Here is a 16,403-nt window from a genome sequence, read left to right as displayed (position 1 = left end):
TAAGGCATCTCTAATTTGTGCTGTTCAAGGACCTTCTGAAGGACTGTGTGCTACTACTGTACACTGTATCATTTTATCCTTAGAAGGATGACTGCCAACCTGAAAGGAATTTGAACAGCTGAGGACAAAGAAGTGCATACTTAAACACCAAAAGAATAATGATGGCTTAGGAGAACAAAGTGAAGAAAAAGTGCCCTCAGTAAGAATGTTTAACATATGTAAGTACTGAAAAATGATAGCTATAAGTATGCATTTCAAATGTGCTGCAACAGATCTGAAAGCAGAAAATGACCACAGAACAAGTGTTGGGAGAATATCAGACAAAATGGTTTCCTGATTCTTTTGAAATTCTTTATGTTTAACCTTTATGAGGGGGGAAAATCTGTTGCATAAATTGATTTCACCCTCCCTTAATGTGTTCTCCATTCTCCATTTCTTAATGATACCAATGTGAAATGGAGTTGATATTAGCTTAGGTAAGGAAGAGAGAAAATCTAATGATAAAAGACGTGCTTTCAGAGTCTGGGATTCCTCCAAGAAACTGTCCCCAGTTTTTTGAATTATGAACGCAGAAAGAGATTTTTATTTTGATCCAAGTGTATCAAGAAAATATTGCAAGATATTATTTTATTCTCTTTTGAGTTCTGAAATACATATCATTATCCAGTAGGGGCAGGACCTTCTTTTCCATCCCATTTTGTTGGCAATGTCATCAACTTTTTTCTCTGAATGTAAGTGATGCAATTCTTTGAAGTTAAAAGGACTGCAAAAAAATTGCTCAAAGGTACAAGTAAATCTACATAAAAATATCATTAGTGTAACTCTTTTAGAAAGCTATTGTGTCCATCAACTAAGGTACTCTGTGGAAGAGCAGATTGTTCCCTGATACAATAATCTATTGCCCTCAGTTCACCCTGGGAGGATGGAAAGGAGTATGAGCTACCTCTTAACTGGCAAAATTATTAATAGTCACAGAGCACAAGGGTTAGTAAGTTTTGATAATTTTTATTAGCTCAACTTTATATTTTACTCACATAAATTCCTTCAAAATTCCATGAACTTAAAAATAGTTGCACAATTAGAAAATGGTATGCTAAGCCACTTTCAGCAGTAAGCAGCCAGGAAGATTCCTTTATTTGAAAAGATTACAGAAGCAGACAACTAATTTAATATGAATCCTTAAAAACTTTATACACCATCTGTCAAAACAGTCTTTGACAATGTTGATGTTTAGTTTTTCTTACTAGGTAATACCATGTATGTGAGATATATTCATCTGATTCGTGTCAATGTAGAGCAATGCTAGGGCCACATGATAGAATGTGACTGTCTTATATATCCTTTTATAACCACAAGATTGGAGAAATGGAAATGATTAATGCTTGTATATAGTTATTGTGTTTGGTGATCAATATATGTATATGGTTTTTACTTTTGGTGGTTAATGTGTGTATATAGTTCTTGTGTTCTGCAATGGCCACCTGACAGGAACAGCCTGGACCAGTGTTGTTGCTAGGCAGAAGACTGGGGGAGGGGGGGGAGCATGCATGTGGTCTGGGGTCGAGAAGGTTCGAGAAGATTCCAGAAGAAGAAGGCATGCTCGAAGGAGGACACGCCCAGCAATGAATATGCATTAGTAGAGGAGATATAAGCCAGAAATGGGAACTGTGGGGTGTGCGTCTTGGTGGAGCAGAGATTCCCAGCACACCCAGCGCTGTTTGCTTGCCTTTATTCCTCTAATAAATTGCTAACTTTAATTGGAATTCTATTTGAGACTCAATCATTTATCACAATGTACAAGAGAAAATAAGGTTTAGGATTGTATCTGACGATACCAAAATCCTGATAGCATTGAAAAGTTTGACTAAGTTTATATCAAAACCAGAAACAAGCCATTCCCCACTTTGGGGACTTGCAAATGAAGTCCAAAGGATTTGGCTGAACAGGTTAGAACTTCTCACAGTCACATTAAAAACAGCTTAAGTTTACAGTGATTCTTTTCCTTTTTAGCCTTTCAAAGCTCAACAGAGTATCTGAAATATCTAAAATAATTTTATTTACATATATATGCGATACACATGAGCAAAATTTGATTAATGTTTACATTATTTATCTTACAGAGTACTTAAATCTAATGAGCACTTACACTAATCGCTTCTGCATTAGGAATAGGAGAATAAAGTTGAAAAGACTGTATAACAACCAGGTTCAAGAAATTAACAAGATCAAAATATATCCATTAAAAATGAATAGATCCCTAGTGATACTGGTAGAGATGAACGGAAGCTTCAGCTTAAAAAACTGTGATTAAGAACTCAATTACTTCACATTGACGTGCATCTACTTTCATTTGAAAAGCTCAAAATATTTCAAAACAGTTTGCAACTTTGTTTCTATGGAGCACACAATTGCAGTGTCAGGAATATACAGTCATTACTTCATATTCTCTTATGTGTTGTAGATTTATATGTAGTTCACCTTGGTGCAAATTAGCAAAAGAAAAGAACAAGAGAATTGTACTCAATTGTAATGAAAGATGTATTGGTCAAACACCTTGCCAAAGATGAAATGTAGCTAAAGGGGAAGGTCTACTGTGGTCACCTGCTTTATTAAATATACCATTTCTTCCTACACTGGTAAAGATATGTCTGTCTTATTTATCCAGGGAAGATGTCTTCAGAAACCTACTTTCCAAATCATGCTTAATTTTGACTCAAGGGAAAGAGTGACACCTACTGAATCACCACTTCCTTCATCCAATTGTTTGTGCTGTAAAACATCATCGCTTGTTGGTGAAAAGAAGAAACTCTGTGTTTGCCAAAAGTGACAGTTCTCGCCATTCCAGGAAGAGCTAACAGTTATGGATGATCTGATCCTTAAAGGTGAATGAGTTGTGGTAATGCAATCACAAAGTTCAGAAATGGCACTTCATATCTTTGGGACAGAGGAAAGTAGAGAGCTGGGAAGGTGTTAACATAATATATTGAAGAAAATATTCAAAAATATCCTACTGGCTTGCATCACTGAATGCCAATCCACAACAGCAATGATAGAAATCCTCAGAAAAGGTCCAAGGATTCACAGCAGTGACACCAGAAATTTCCACAGTGAATGATGAATGTTAAGATTGTAATGTATAACTGAAATCCCGGGGATTCTGATGCTTTTGCCTGGAGTTAATGTGAAATCAAATACTTTCTGGTAATAAATATAAATATACATATGTCTTTGTCAGACACAGAACTACTGTGCGTCTGATTATAAATTTTATATTTTATTTTTTTAAGATACAGAAAAAATTCATACATGTGGAGAAATTAGAATTTAAGTCATAAATACTTAGTACCTGCTATTGCATTACAGTGGACACATTAAAAACAACAACCACAGCAACAACAACAAACTGTGAAATACATAAAAAGGAAGACTTTGACTCTTTCTAGAATTGTTTGAATAAAGAAAAATATTGACTGATTGCACCAGTCATACAGTTTGCCCTATAAGCTTGTGGCTTGCAATATACATCTGCCTCCAACAAGTTAATCAATACTATAAATTAAACTGCTAGTCTACCAGGAAACCTTAGGGAAAGTCTGCATTTAAAGAACTTCTCCAGCCCTAATTCAAAACACCAAAATGAAGGTGATACAGTATCTTTAGATAGGAAGGAGGAGACACAAGCTGAAGCCAAAGGACAAGCAAGCCATGCAAAAACATTAGGAAGATTAGCTATAGGCGTATAGCTAATATATAGGCATATATACATGCCTTTCATAAAGGGCACTGATATCACCAGCTCAACTGATTGTTGTTCATCTCAGAACAACAGACTTGTAGTTAAGTTGCATCAGGAGGTCCCGAACTTGCTCTTCTCTTACAGTGGGAGGGACTCTGCTCCCCCAGCCCCCACCTAGGGATTCAGGAACTCAAGAGATGTGGGAAGCCTGACCATCAGTGAAGACCGAGGCAAAGAAGTTGTTAAGTACCTCTACCATCTCCACATCTGCTGTTACCAGTTCTCTGTCTTCATTTGTCAGAGATGTCAAGCTCTTCTTAGTCTTTCTTTTGCATCCCATGTACCTGCAGAACACATTATTGTTGTTCTTTACATCTCTCGCCAAGTTTAGTTCTGTCAGTGCCTTGGTTTTCCTGATCCCATCCATGCACATCCAGACAGCATTTCTGTACTGTTCCCAGAGCACATGATCCTGTTTCCACGATCTGTGCATTTCTGTCTTTTGCCTAAATTTGACCAGCAGATCCTTATTTAACCATGCCTACCTTCCTAACTTCCATGCTTGATTTGTTTCATATGGGAATAGAGAGCACTTGAGCTCCAAGGAAAATATACTTAAAGAGTTGACAGCTCTGATTAGATCCTCTGTCCATAAGGACCGTGTCCTGTGGGATCTCATGCACTAATTCTTTGAACAGTTGGAATTTGGCTTTTTTGAAGATTCAGGGTCTTGACTTTACTCTAAGTCAGGCCCATATCCCTCAAGATCACAAACTCAACTAGAGCGTGGTCACTGCAACCTAGGCTTCCTTCAGTTTTAACTTCTTTAATGAGCTCTTCTGCATTGCTAAGCACTAGGCCCAGTAACTCTTCTCCTCTGGTTAGTCTAATACTTGGATGAGGAAGATGTCCTCAATGGACTCCAGGAGTCTCCTGGATTGCTTACTGCTTGCCATGTGGCTTACCCAGCAAACATCCAGGTGCCTGAAATCTTCCAGGAGGACGATAGACTGTGAGCGTGATGTTTCCTGTAGTTGGAGCAAGAGGGCTTCATCAGCAGCCTCCTCTCGATCAGACGGCCTGTAGTAGACCCCAACCACAAGATGTCCTTAGTCAATCCAGTCCTTAATATTTGCCTACAGGCTCTCAACCTGCTCTTGGCTGTTTCTTAGAGATAACTCCTCACAATCCATCAATTTCTTAACATAGAGGGCAACAACCTCACCTTCTTTCCATGCCTGTCTCTCCTGTAAAGCTTATAGACCTCCCTTCCAATGTGATTCAGCCCACCACATTTCTATGATAGCAACTATGATAGATCATAGTTTTCTAATTGTACCATTGTTTCCAGCTCCTCCTGTTTGTTTACCATGCTGCATGCATTGGTGTAGAGGCACTTCAGCTGGGCTATGGGCCACATCACCTTTTTAGAGAAGTCCTGCTTCCCACCCTTCCTGCTCACCCTACCTGTGCACACTGCTGTGCAAACTTCGGCGCCACTCCTGCCTCATGCCTCACATGCCCTGTTTGCTTTATGCCCCGCTTGCCCACTCTGCCGTTCTCCTGGTCACTCATGCTCCCCAGGGGCTGCCATTTTAGGACAGAGGAAGGGCGCTCCTGACTCCACCCAAGCCTCGTCAGCCATCCTCAAGAGGGCTGCCAGGTCCTGGTGGACCTGCCTCTGCTGTCTGCCTCAAAGGGGCCTCAATGAAGGGATAACCCCTGCACACCGTGATCCCCCACTCCTCTGCAGAACGCACTGCCCCAGAGCTGATCACCTCCTGTAAGAATAGGATGATAATCGTGGGATTGTAAGATACATGAATACAGATTCAGGCTAGTTTGGGGTTAAAGCATTCTTCCCTTAAAAATAATAATAATAATAATAACAATAAAGGATAATTCAAATCTTTTAGAGTTAATGAATAGCAGTATGTAACAGATTTGATTCTTAGTCAACCAGGTCTGCTGTCTCTGGCAATGATCAGTGCCTGAAGTTTAGAGTTCAGAGGAAGGCTAAAGTCTTCCAAATTTTTCCTAAGCATTTTGGGAATGTCAGAAGCATTAATGAAGAGAAGAAAACTTTATTTCTTTCGAGATCAGTTTAAAGAATAAAATAAAAAAAAAAAAAGAAAAAAAAAAGAAATTCCATGTGAAATCAATTTATTGGTTACACTATTATCTTGCTATATAACTGTGATATAATTTACAGTATGCATTTAGTTACTAATATTTAATACTATAATTCTGAGTTTATACTTTCTCATTTTACACCGTGTCTCCAACATTTAAAAATAAATAAATATGAGAAGAAGATTATCTATGAAGAAGAGTATCTATGTTTACAGACAGATGCAATACTAAGTGAGTATGTGGCTGGACTAATGATAGAGTTGACCATTTGGTATGTGCAGTGAGTAGATACTTCCAGAAGGATGAACAGGTAGTCATTAAGCAGATTAGTTGCCTAAATACCCATTGGATGCATTAAAAACCTTTGACAATCTGGGGCTAAGCACTTTATTAATAAAAGCACAACCCATTTTCATCTAGTAACTTATCTCTTGAGGACCTGCAGGGACCTCAGGTCAAGTTAAAAAAAGGATTTTAATGGCCTTGCAAACAAGGTAAGTTCAAAGTGAACCTGCCTTATTGCCAGCTAGACAATAACTTTGATCAAGTTTGAGTGACACCTCTAGTTTAAAAGTTATACATGACAGATACTAAAAGGACTGATAGATCTCAAAGGCATGAAAGATCTTTAAAAGACTGTGCTTACCACTGATATATTAAAATAAATGAATAAATGAAATTGCGAAATGTTATTATGAAGCAAATAGTGTCCTTTTTAGTGTCATGTATCAAAAAATATTGTACCTTCCCTGTTGCAATTCTCAACGATCCCATTTTCTAATGCTTTATAGGACAAATAGGATTTGTAAAAATAGGACAAATTGGATTTGTGAGAAAAATCAGAAAATCATGTTGACTTAAGATCTGACTGCAAATATTTTTTTTACATAAATATACTCTATAGTGCTTAGATAAACTGTGTGATACAATGTGCAGAATATAAACTTTGAAAATTCTTATTTTCCCTTTCTACCCTGACAAAAACAAAACAAAACAAAATATTTTTGTTTAAAAAAATAGAATAAAAGAAACTATGTCCAAATCCAGATTATAATTGAATTAGCTTTGAAGCTGCTGTGTATATCTGAACTAACACTGGAAATCACATTCCGGTTAAGTAGTTCTAACCACTCAAATATAATTTCTTATGTAATTTGTACTAAAGAATAAATAAATAAAGTAACATCACTTGTTAATCATCAGACAAAGTTCTATATTAGGATAATGAATCTAACCACATTTCATAAAATCATAGAATATCCTAAGTTAGAAGGGACCCATAAGGATCATCAAGTCCAACTCCTGACACACAGGTCTACCCAAAATTTTAGACCATTTCATACTTAGGTGGTTAATTTAATAATCTACAGAGGTCAGGAAGGATTTGTCTCTGATGGACAGTTTGATCTCTGTTTTTTTTTTGTTTGTTTGTTTGTTTTTGTTTGTTTGTTTGTTTGTTTTTTCCCCCTGGTTTCCTCTGAAGCACGTATCAGCCTTGATATGATCAGCCTTGGTCATGTTTGTGCTCTGAGATGATAGATAGACTACCAACTACAGGGACATGTCAGATATACCTTTTTCTCTTGCTCATGGAAAGAATTTTCTGCTCTCAGATTGGCAGGATCCTTTAGATCTTCTGATGTATAAAGTGTGATCAACTTGCTGAGATATCTGGAATGTATTGCTTCCTAGCCAAACACCTAATGCTGCCTGCATCTGTCCTGCAATTACTTTTCCAGAAGTATTTAATCTGACTAGCATCTGGTTTTCTTATTGCCTATGTGGCTAATATCTCAATAACCTATTCCTTCTACAAGATTTAGAAAATAAGTTTACCATGGTGTAGGATCTTAAAGGGTCTCGTTTGGAACTAAAATTATAATACTGTGTTCAAATCCCAAAATTTAACTTTGCTTTCATATTTCTATCCCCAAAATGTGTGGCTGGGAAGATACCCTAATATAACTAGCATATAAGGTTGGAAGGGACCTCAATAGGTCAAGTCCTATGACAGAGTTACCTAATTTTTTTGACAATCACACATACAATTTTGGGGATTTCTGATTGGAAGTGTAAGTTTATAGGAAAGTCAAATAATGTTGTGTCTCCTTTAATATTAGTATGCACTAACATTCTCATTTTAAGTAATGTTTACAACTGGTGTTATTGGCTTGTCTGTTATAGCCAGAGCTAGACTGAAGATAAGTTTTTTTTTTCTGAATATACTGCATAGGATACTACTGGTAGGGTGAACTAAAGGATGACCCTTCCACAATATTCTCTTTTTGTGACTTGCATATAGTATGTAGGCCTCATGACATTTCCTTATGGATGGTCGCCTTCCCAGATCTTCCTCATTTTGTTTGATTTATCCTTTTTCTATATATTGTTTTATTGTCCATGCTAAGGAAACAATCTCAAGTTATATTGGGGAGGTTTGGATTGACCATTAAGAAGAATTTCATCATGGAGAGGGTGATCAAGCATTGGAAGGGGCTGCCCAGGAAGGTGGTGAAGACCCCAACCCCAGAGGTGTTTAAGAGACGTGTGGACATGGCACTAAGGGATGTAGTTTAGAGCTGGAAGTTGGTAGGTCAGGTGGATGGTTGGACTTGATGATCTTGAAGGTCTTTTCCAACCTAATTTTCTATGATTCCATGATTCTAAATTTCAACTTGTTAAATTCAGACCTGCTTGTAACGATAATTTTGGTTTCTGGGTCTGTCAGAACACAGCCTTCCACAACCCTATGCAATAAGAAACAAGAAAATTAGAGACTTACCAGTCATTTGCTTGTTATTAGTTTGTAACTAGAGACTGTACGTGCCAAGACGATTGGCTCCGGGGCAGACGTGTTCTGCAACAGAGCGGGGAATCGAGACAGGCAGGGCTTTTTTTCGACATCGAGGCCAACCACCAGGACCCCGCAGCCTTCACGAGGAAGGCTGATGAGGTATAGGCAGAGCCAGCAGCGCCCCCTCCCCAGCCATTCAAAAGCAGCCCCTAGGGAGCGCGAGTGACCAGGAGCACGGTGACCAGTACTGGCAAACAGGGCGTGGTGCGTCAGAAGGGCGGGGCACGGCAGTCTGCGTGGCAGGTCGCGCAGGCAGGGCGAGCAGGGAGGGCTCCTTTCTGCTCTTTTGCAGTGGTCTTTCCCTTCGGTACTTGTAACCTGCTTGCGAGGAACCTGGCCGTGGTATCAGCCGGGCAGAAAACCATGGCCTCCGCATCTCTTGCGGCCTCTCCAGCCACAGTCATTTATGTGGCTACTCAGACAGAGGGCTCAGGGAAACATGTGGCCATCCAGGTCTTGGGCTGCAGGGTGTGCCTGAGTCTTCTGTTGGTATTCAACAGCAGTAGCAGTGGGTATGCCTGTGGGAGGTGTGACCAGGTTGAAGAGCAGCTCAGCCATGTAGCGGAGCTTTGAGATGAGGTGAGCAGGCTGAGGAGCATCAGGGAGTCAGAGAGGGAAATTGACTGGTGGAGGTGTACTCTACCCTCTCTGAGACAGACTAGTGAGCCTGCCACAGCACAAGTGTCTCCTGCTACGAAGAAGACAAAAGTTCCCTCATCCCGCCAGGCAGTAGGAGGGGACCTCGGCCAAGGTGGGGAATGGAGTCAGGTTCCTGTTCGAGGTGATAGGTCCTGCCCACCTCACCTTCCTATCTATCCTTATATAACAGGTATGAGGGTCTAGAACATGACAGTCAGAACAATGAAGTAGATGAAAGTCTGTCCCAGCTGGAGAGGGTGCCTAAGGCAAGGCAACCTACCCCCCACATTGCTACATCATCTGTGAAAAAAGAAAGAAGGGTTATTGCCATGGGGGGCTCCCTTCTGAAAGGGACAGAGGGCCCAATATGCCAACTGGACCCAAGCCACAAGGAAGTCTGTTGCCTCCCTGGGGCTCAGGTGAGAGATTTTGCTAAGAAAGTCAAGCGCCTGGTATAGCCCACCGACTACTACCGCTACTGGTCAATCAGGCTGGTAATGGCGAGGTAGCAATGAGAAGTCCGAGAGCTATCAAAAGGGACTTTAGGGCTTTGGGGCGACTACTTAAACGATCAGAGGCACAGGTTGTGTTCACCTCTGTCCTTCCAATAGGGGAGATTGATGCTGACAAGCGGGCTCATCACATTAACACATGGCTTTGGAACTGGTGCAACCGGCAGAACTTCGTTTTTTTCAATCACAGGAAGAGAGGTAGGGATTTTTTGTCAGGAGTTGGCAGGGCTGAGAGATAGGGCTTTAAACTAGGGTCAAAGGGGGAAGGGGATAAAACCAGGCATGCCAGTTCAGTGCTGATGATGGGCTTCAGGACCCAGGGTGCCCTGAGCTGGAGGACTATGACGGTGGGAATGACAAACTCCCAACTGACCCTGAACATGTGTGGAATTTTCTGCTCCAGCTGGATCCATACAAGTCCATGGGTCTGGATGGGATTCATCCCAGGGTGCTTAAAGAGCTGGCTGACATCATTGCAGGACCTCTCTCAATTATTTTTCAATGGTCTTGGGAATCTGTTGAGGTCCCAGTAGACTGGAAGCTGGCAAATATATCAATTTTCAAGAAGGGTAAGAAAGAAGACCTTAGCAATTACAGGCCTGTCAGTCTCACGTCAGTGCCTGGTAAAATTATGGAAAAGATGATTCTTGAAGTTATTGAAGCACACCTGGGGGACAATGGAGTCATTGGTCCCAGCCAACATGGGTTCATGAGGGGCAGGTCCTGCCTGACAAATTTGATTTCCTTTTATGATTAGATCACCCATCTAGTCAACCAAGGGAAACCAGCTGATGTGATCTTTTTGGACTTCAGCAAGGCTTTTGAGACGCTTTCCCAAAGGATCCTACTGGACAAAATGTCCGGCATACAACTTAACAAAAACATCATACAATGGGTGAGCAATTGGCTGACAGGCAGGGCTCAAAGGGTTGTGGTAAATGGAGCCACATCAGGCTGGTGGATGGTCACGAGTGGGGTCCATCAAGGGTCTGTTTTAGGGCCAATCCTCTTCAATGTTTTTATATATGTTTTGGATGTAGGACTAGAAGGTGTTTTGAGCAAATTTGCTGATGACACCAAACTTGGAAGAGTTGGGGACTTGGATGTTGGTGGAAAGGCCTTGCAGAGAGATCTGGACAGGTTGGAGAGCTGGGCAATCACCAACTGCATGAAGTTTAACAAAAGCAAGTGCCAGGTCCTGTACCTGGGATGGGGCAACCCTGACTATACATACAGACTGGGCGATGAGATGCTGGAGTGCAGCCCTGCAGAGAGGGAGCTAGGGGTCATGGTTGACAGCAAGTTGAATATGAGCCAGCAGTGTGCCCTGGCAGCCAGGAGGGCCAACTGTATCCTGGGGTGCATCAAGCACAGCATTGCTAGTCAGTCGAGGGAAGTGATTGTCCCACCCGACTAGCGCTCTACCAGCACTGGTGCAGCCTCACCTCAAGCACTGTGTGCAGTTCTGGGCACCACAGTACAAAAAGGATGTTAAACTGTTGGAGAGTGTCCAGAGGAGGGTGACAAAGATGGTGGAGGGGAAGATGTATGAGGAGCTGCTGAGGTCATTAGGCCTGTTCAGCCTGGAGAAGAGGAGGCTGAGGGGGGACCTCATCGTGGTCTACAACTTCCTCGTGAGGGGGAGTGGAGAGGCAGGTGACCTATTCTCCATGAACACCAGTAATAGGACCCATGGGAAGGGGGTTAAGCTGAGGCAGGGAAAGTTCAGACTGGACATCAGGAGGAGGTTCTTCACCGAGAGGATGGGTGCGCACTGGAACATGCTTCTCAGTGAAGTAGTCACTTCACCAAGCCTGTCTGAATTCAAGAAGAGACTGGACTGTGCACTTAGTCACATGGTCTAAACTTCTGGGTAGACCTGTGCGGTGCCAGAAATTGGACTTGATGATCCTTATGGGTCCCTTCCAACTCGGGATATTCTATGATTTTATGATTCTATACCCTGAATGAGGATCTTGTTCTGTTCAGGAATAATACAAACAGGAAAAAGATTCTGGACTAAAATAAACCAATGCACTGGCAGCCTGCAGACACTTCTGTAGGAGCAGACCATCACTCCTGCAGACAGTCCTCTTCCCCCATCCAAATTTCACACATATCAGAAGGCACACTTCCTCTCTCCAGCCTGTAAATTTAAAGATATATGTGAAAAGTTTTGAAATATTTGCATTCCTGTTGAAATTACCATCATTTTGTGATTTGCAGTAAACTAATCCTGTTTGTTTTTCAGAAACCAGAAGGTGTGAAGTTTCTTTTGGAATGAAATCTACTGGAAGCGTTTGTCTAAGCACTTTTCTTTCAACCTTGACTGTATTTGTTTGTACAAAGGTGTGTCATCACCCTTTCCCCTCTCCTTGTAGAAAAGGATATTGTGAGAAAATTTCAAGAGCTACTTTTTTGTTGTTGTTATTATTCTTTGCATAAAGTAGTTCTTAAAACAATAGTGTCTAGAAGCAAATCAGCCAAAGATATCTCAAGCCAAGCTTTTACCACACAAATAAAAGGAAGTTAGTGTAAAACCCAATTAAATTAAGCTTCACAGCCTTAACATCATAGGATTTACTAAGTGGTGAAATAATTTCTTTTCTGATTATGAATGACTTGGCATAAACCGTGTGAAAATATTTCCATTTCTAAAAAACGAAGGGGGAAAAATATCTTAAATCGGAAAGCTGGTGCTATGGGCATCACTGTACCTTAATATTCCCACACAGTAAGTTACCAGTACTAGCTCTGTAACCCCTTTGTTGCCTTCTGTTGCTACATCTCAAATCTATCAAGGGTGGGAAAAAATAGAAATGTATAAATAACAATAATTCTCATACAACAGGAGAAGAAATATTGCCAAGCAACAATGCTGAGAAAGGATATCTAATTTAGAATACATTATTTCAGTATGTAAAATGTTTTGTAAACTTAACTAATTATATTACTGTTGTAAGTTAGAGTCTTATCAGGCTTAGGAACAAACTTCATTCTTCATTTAAATAAAATACTTAAGAAAGGGAAAGAAATATCACTGCCTGGTATTCTTTTTAAGAAGTTTCTGTTTTTATACTGTGCCAATTAGTGCTATATAAAAAATTGAGATCCTTATTTTCTTCTGCTCATGAACTGTCTTTATAGTCATTACTAGTATATTGAAAGGTTACAGGTTTGTATACTTAGGCCTGCTAACATTAAGTTTCTGGTCTTCCACTGAAACATTCCTCACAGTCCATAGATGTATTACTGTAGTAACTTCTAGAATGTGACATTGACTACATTAATGTAATAATACTGTTGAAATCAATCCTATCTAGCTTAAAGGGTCACTTTCAAAGTTAACAGCCTAAGGCAGGACCTCAAACTGTTAATGTTAAATGAGTTGTTAACTGTTTAGAAATCCAAACATTTTAATGCAATTACCTATGGAGAGGCATTCAGCTGCCCGAATCTGATACGTGTAATTCACAACACTACTGACACAAGTTATATATGCACTCATTTGTTCTTTAAGTTCTATGCCTTGTTTTCCCTAGATCCCATGCATTTACCTTATGTAGGTCCAGGCTACGTCTTGCAATATTACAAAGAAACATACAAATGTGACTTTCTGTTGTGATAAAGAGAACTTGGAAGAGACAGAGCAGATGTGACCTTACATTGCTTTGCCTCACAAGATTCATTAAAAAACCTAATCATGTTCTCCAGTTAAGTTTTCACAAAGTGTTTTTAGCACTATATCTCTGCCACAGCTCAACTGTTTTCTCAACTCTAAACCTAAGCTGGCATGTTCAGTTGTTTTATACCTTTCACTGTGATTGTTGTGTCTACAGATTTCCAGCAAAGTAAGCAGTATTTGCTTACTAAAATGACAACAAAAGAAGGCAGATAGGCCACAGTGATTCTCTTCTTCAGAAAGCAAAATGTAGATCATGGTGAAAGTTTCAGGACTCTTCTCTCTTCTGAATTCACAACCCCTCACCACATGAAACACTGGACAAAGTCATCATAACTAATCACTGAGTACTAAATGAGGCAAATCCCCGGAAAGCTCATATGGCTATGGAGATCATCTGGCCCCCAGACAGCTGGTGAATCAAGAGACTATGCCCAGGAAAACCAATTGTGGCAACGGGTGCCTGCATGGGGCAGGCCTGTCTTCTGAAGCCTGGAGTTCTGGCAGCAGTTTTAGAGGTCAGCAGGGATCTTGCATAAAGGATATATGTCTTGCCCTGGAAATTTCATTTCACCTCTCACCACAAGTGACAAGTTATTCAAGAACAAAGAAATCAACAGTGCATTAATTTAGCAAACAGAACATGACAGTTTCATTTCTAAAAATAATTTAGCTCTGTACCATAAATTGACTACTTTCAGAAAAGTAGTATTAGACACGGCAGTTAAGTAAAATGTAGAACTAAGAATATCACCTTGGAAGCATCTGTAATAAAAGCTTTTCTGCAATATGTTTTTATGATTCTGTATCTTTGAAACTGGGGGTGGGGATGTTGGGGGGAGGGCCCAGGTTTATGTACAGCCAGAAACAAACACAAATTTTCCGCATATATTGGGAATATTCAGGATATTCGAAAATATCTCTCCTGAAGAGCCTGTATGTTTTAGCTGGAAGAAATGTTCTGATTAAACATTTAATGTAGTTAATTAACTCTAGCCTTACTCTAAGTAATCATCCTTTCTTGAAAGCATTCATACTCTACCAATAACTGCAGATTCTTATGATGCTCTTGATATCACTTAGTTTCATATCTTTCTAGTAGTGAGTTGTTCAGAACTGAATGCAGTATCCCAAGTGTGGTCATATTGGACTGGCGCAGACAAAACCCATTGCCTCATCATCTCTACAGTGTTGAAAATCTGCATTGGCTTTTCACTGCCCTATTACGTGAAATCATGTCTAAATCATTATCTGCTATCACCCTTAGATCTTTACAAGCTCTATTTCTATCAGTGTTTTTCTCCTGTCTGCTTGTTTTTAACACTTTTTTCAAGAGTACTTCTTTTTGTTTGCCTTTTTTTTTTTTTCCTAGACATAACTATCTAGCAACTTTTCAGATTGAATCTTTTGGCTATTTTCTACCCATACTTCTAATTTTATCAGGTTTCTATATCTCATTGCTCTCCACAGAAGCATTTGTTAGTTAGGCACATATTGCAGATTTTACTAGGATGCTTCTTACTTACTCTCTCAGATCCTGAAAGACGTTAAAGAACAGCTTTCTATTAATACATACTCTTAAGTCTGGCAATACTCTTAAGTCTTAAAATGGCAAGCACTATCAGACATTATTCCTGGTTCTTCAAAACACTTTTGCCCTACTTTATGCAGTTGTTATTGCCGTTCATGTGTCTCTCTTACATTGCTTCCCCTTTTCAGATGATGACTAGCCTTTAAATATCAGTTATAGCTATTGAAATACATTATGATATTCATCTTATGAATACATTAAAATATATTGTATTAAAATACAGTTACAAACTACGTGAATTTGTGAATGAAGTGTTTCCGTTTCTTCCTAAGATCACAGAATCATCTAGGTTGGAACAGACTTCCAAGATCACCTAGTCCAACCTCATAAATTCTTCTTCTAAAAAAAAGAAAAGCAGAAGCTACACAAGAAAGAATGAAAATAGAGAAAAATAGAGCAAATTGGCAATACAAGGCAAAGAGAGGGAGGAAGGTATGGAGTAAGGGTAAAATAAATTAGGCTGCACTACCAAGGGTTGTGAGCAGCTAAATAAAAATTAAATGAATAAATAAAAGGCCCACATAGAATCTTAGTCCACCTCTGATCCAACCAGCATTCTGCATCAGTCCAACACTAATCTGCAGAAGCAAGTCTGAGAATTGTGTTATTGTGGAATTTTACTGTTAGTTTCAATTACTGGCATTCACAGAACCACAGAATCATCTAGGTTGGAAGAGACCTCCAAGATCACCTAGTCCAACCTCTGACCTAACACTAACAAGTCCTCCACTAAACCATATCACTAAGCTCTACATCTAAACGTCTTTTAAAGACCTCCAGGGACCTCCAGGGATGGAGGCTCAACCACTTCCCTGGGCAGCCTATTCCAATGCCTAACAACTCTTGCAGTAAAGAAGTTCTTCCTGAATATCCAACCTAAATGACCTCTGGCGCAACTTTAGCCCATTCCCCCTTGTCCTGTCACCAGGCACGTGGGAGAATAGACCAATCCCCAAGTCACTACACAGACCAATCCCCACGTTGCTACAGCTTCCTTTAAGGTACTTGTAGAGAGCGGTAAGGTTACCCATGAGCATCCTTTTCTCCACGCTGAACAATCCCAGCTCCCTCAGCCGCTCCTCATAAGACTTGTTCTCCAGACCCCTCACCAGCTTTGCTGCCCTTCTCTGGGCTTGCTTGAGCACCCTGATGTCCTTCTTGTAGCGAGGAGCCCAAAACCACAGTACTCAAGGTGCAGCCTCATCAGAGACAAATACAGGGGGACAATCACTTCCCTGAACCTACTGGCCACACTG

At 40.3% G+C, this 16,403-nt stretch overlaps 1 long non-coding RNA gene across 1 annotated transcript in view; it reads left to right on the top strand.

Annotated features, from left to right (window-relative positions):
• The window catches only part of LOC118156384, a 16,609-nt gene extending 8,912 nt beyond the window's left edge, over positions 1-7,697 (top strand). The window contains exon 3 of the long non-coding RNA XR_004746242.1: positions 7,687-7,697. This is a non-coding gene — a long non-coding RNA (uncharacterized LOC118156384). The remainder of the gene's footprint in view (positions 1-7,686) is intronic.
• Positions 7,698-16,403: the final 8,706 nt, after the last annotated feature.

This window comes from Oxyura jamaicensis, chromosome Z, assembly GCF_011077185.1.
Source record: "Oxyura jamaicensis isolate SHBP4307 breed ruddy duck chromosome Z, BPBGC_Ojam_1.0, whole genome shotgun sequence".
In the NCBI taxonomy this organism is placed as follows: domain Eukaryota; kingdom Metazoa; phylum Chordata; class Aves; order Anseriformes; family Anatidae; genus Oxyura; species Oxyura jamaicensis.
The sequence above is the reverse complement of the archived record's forward strand: the minus strand, read 5'-3'. Positions and strand labels throughout refer to the sequence as shown.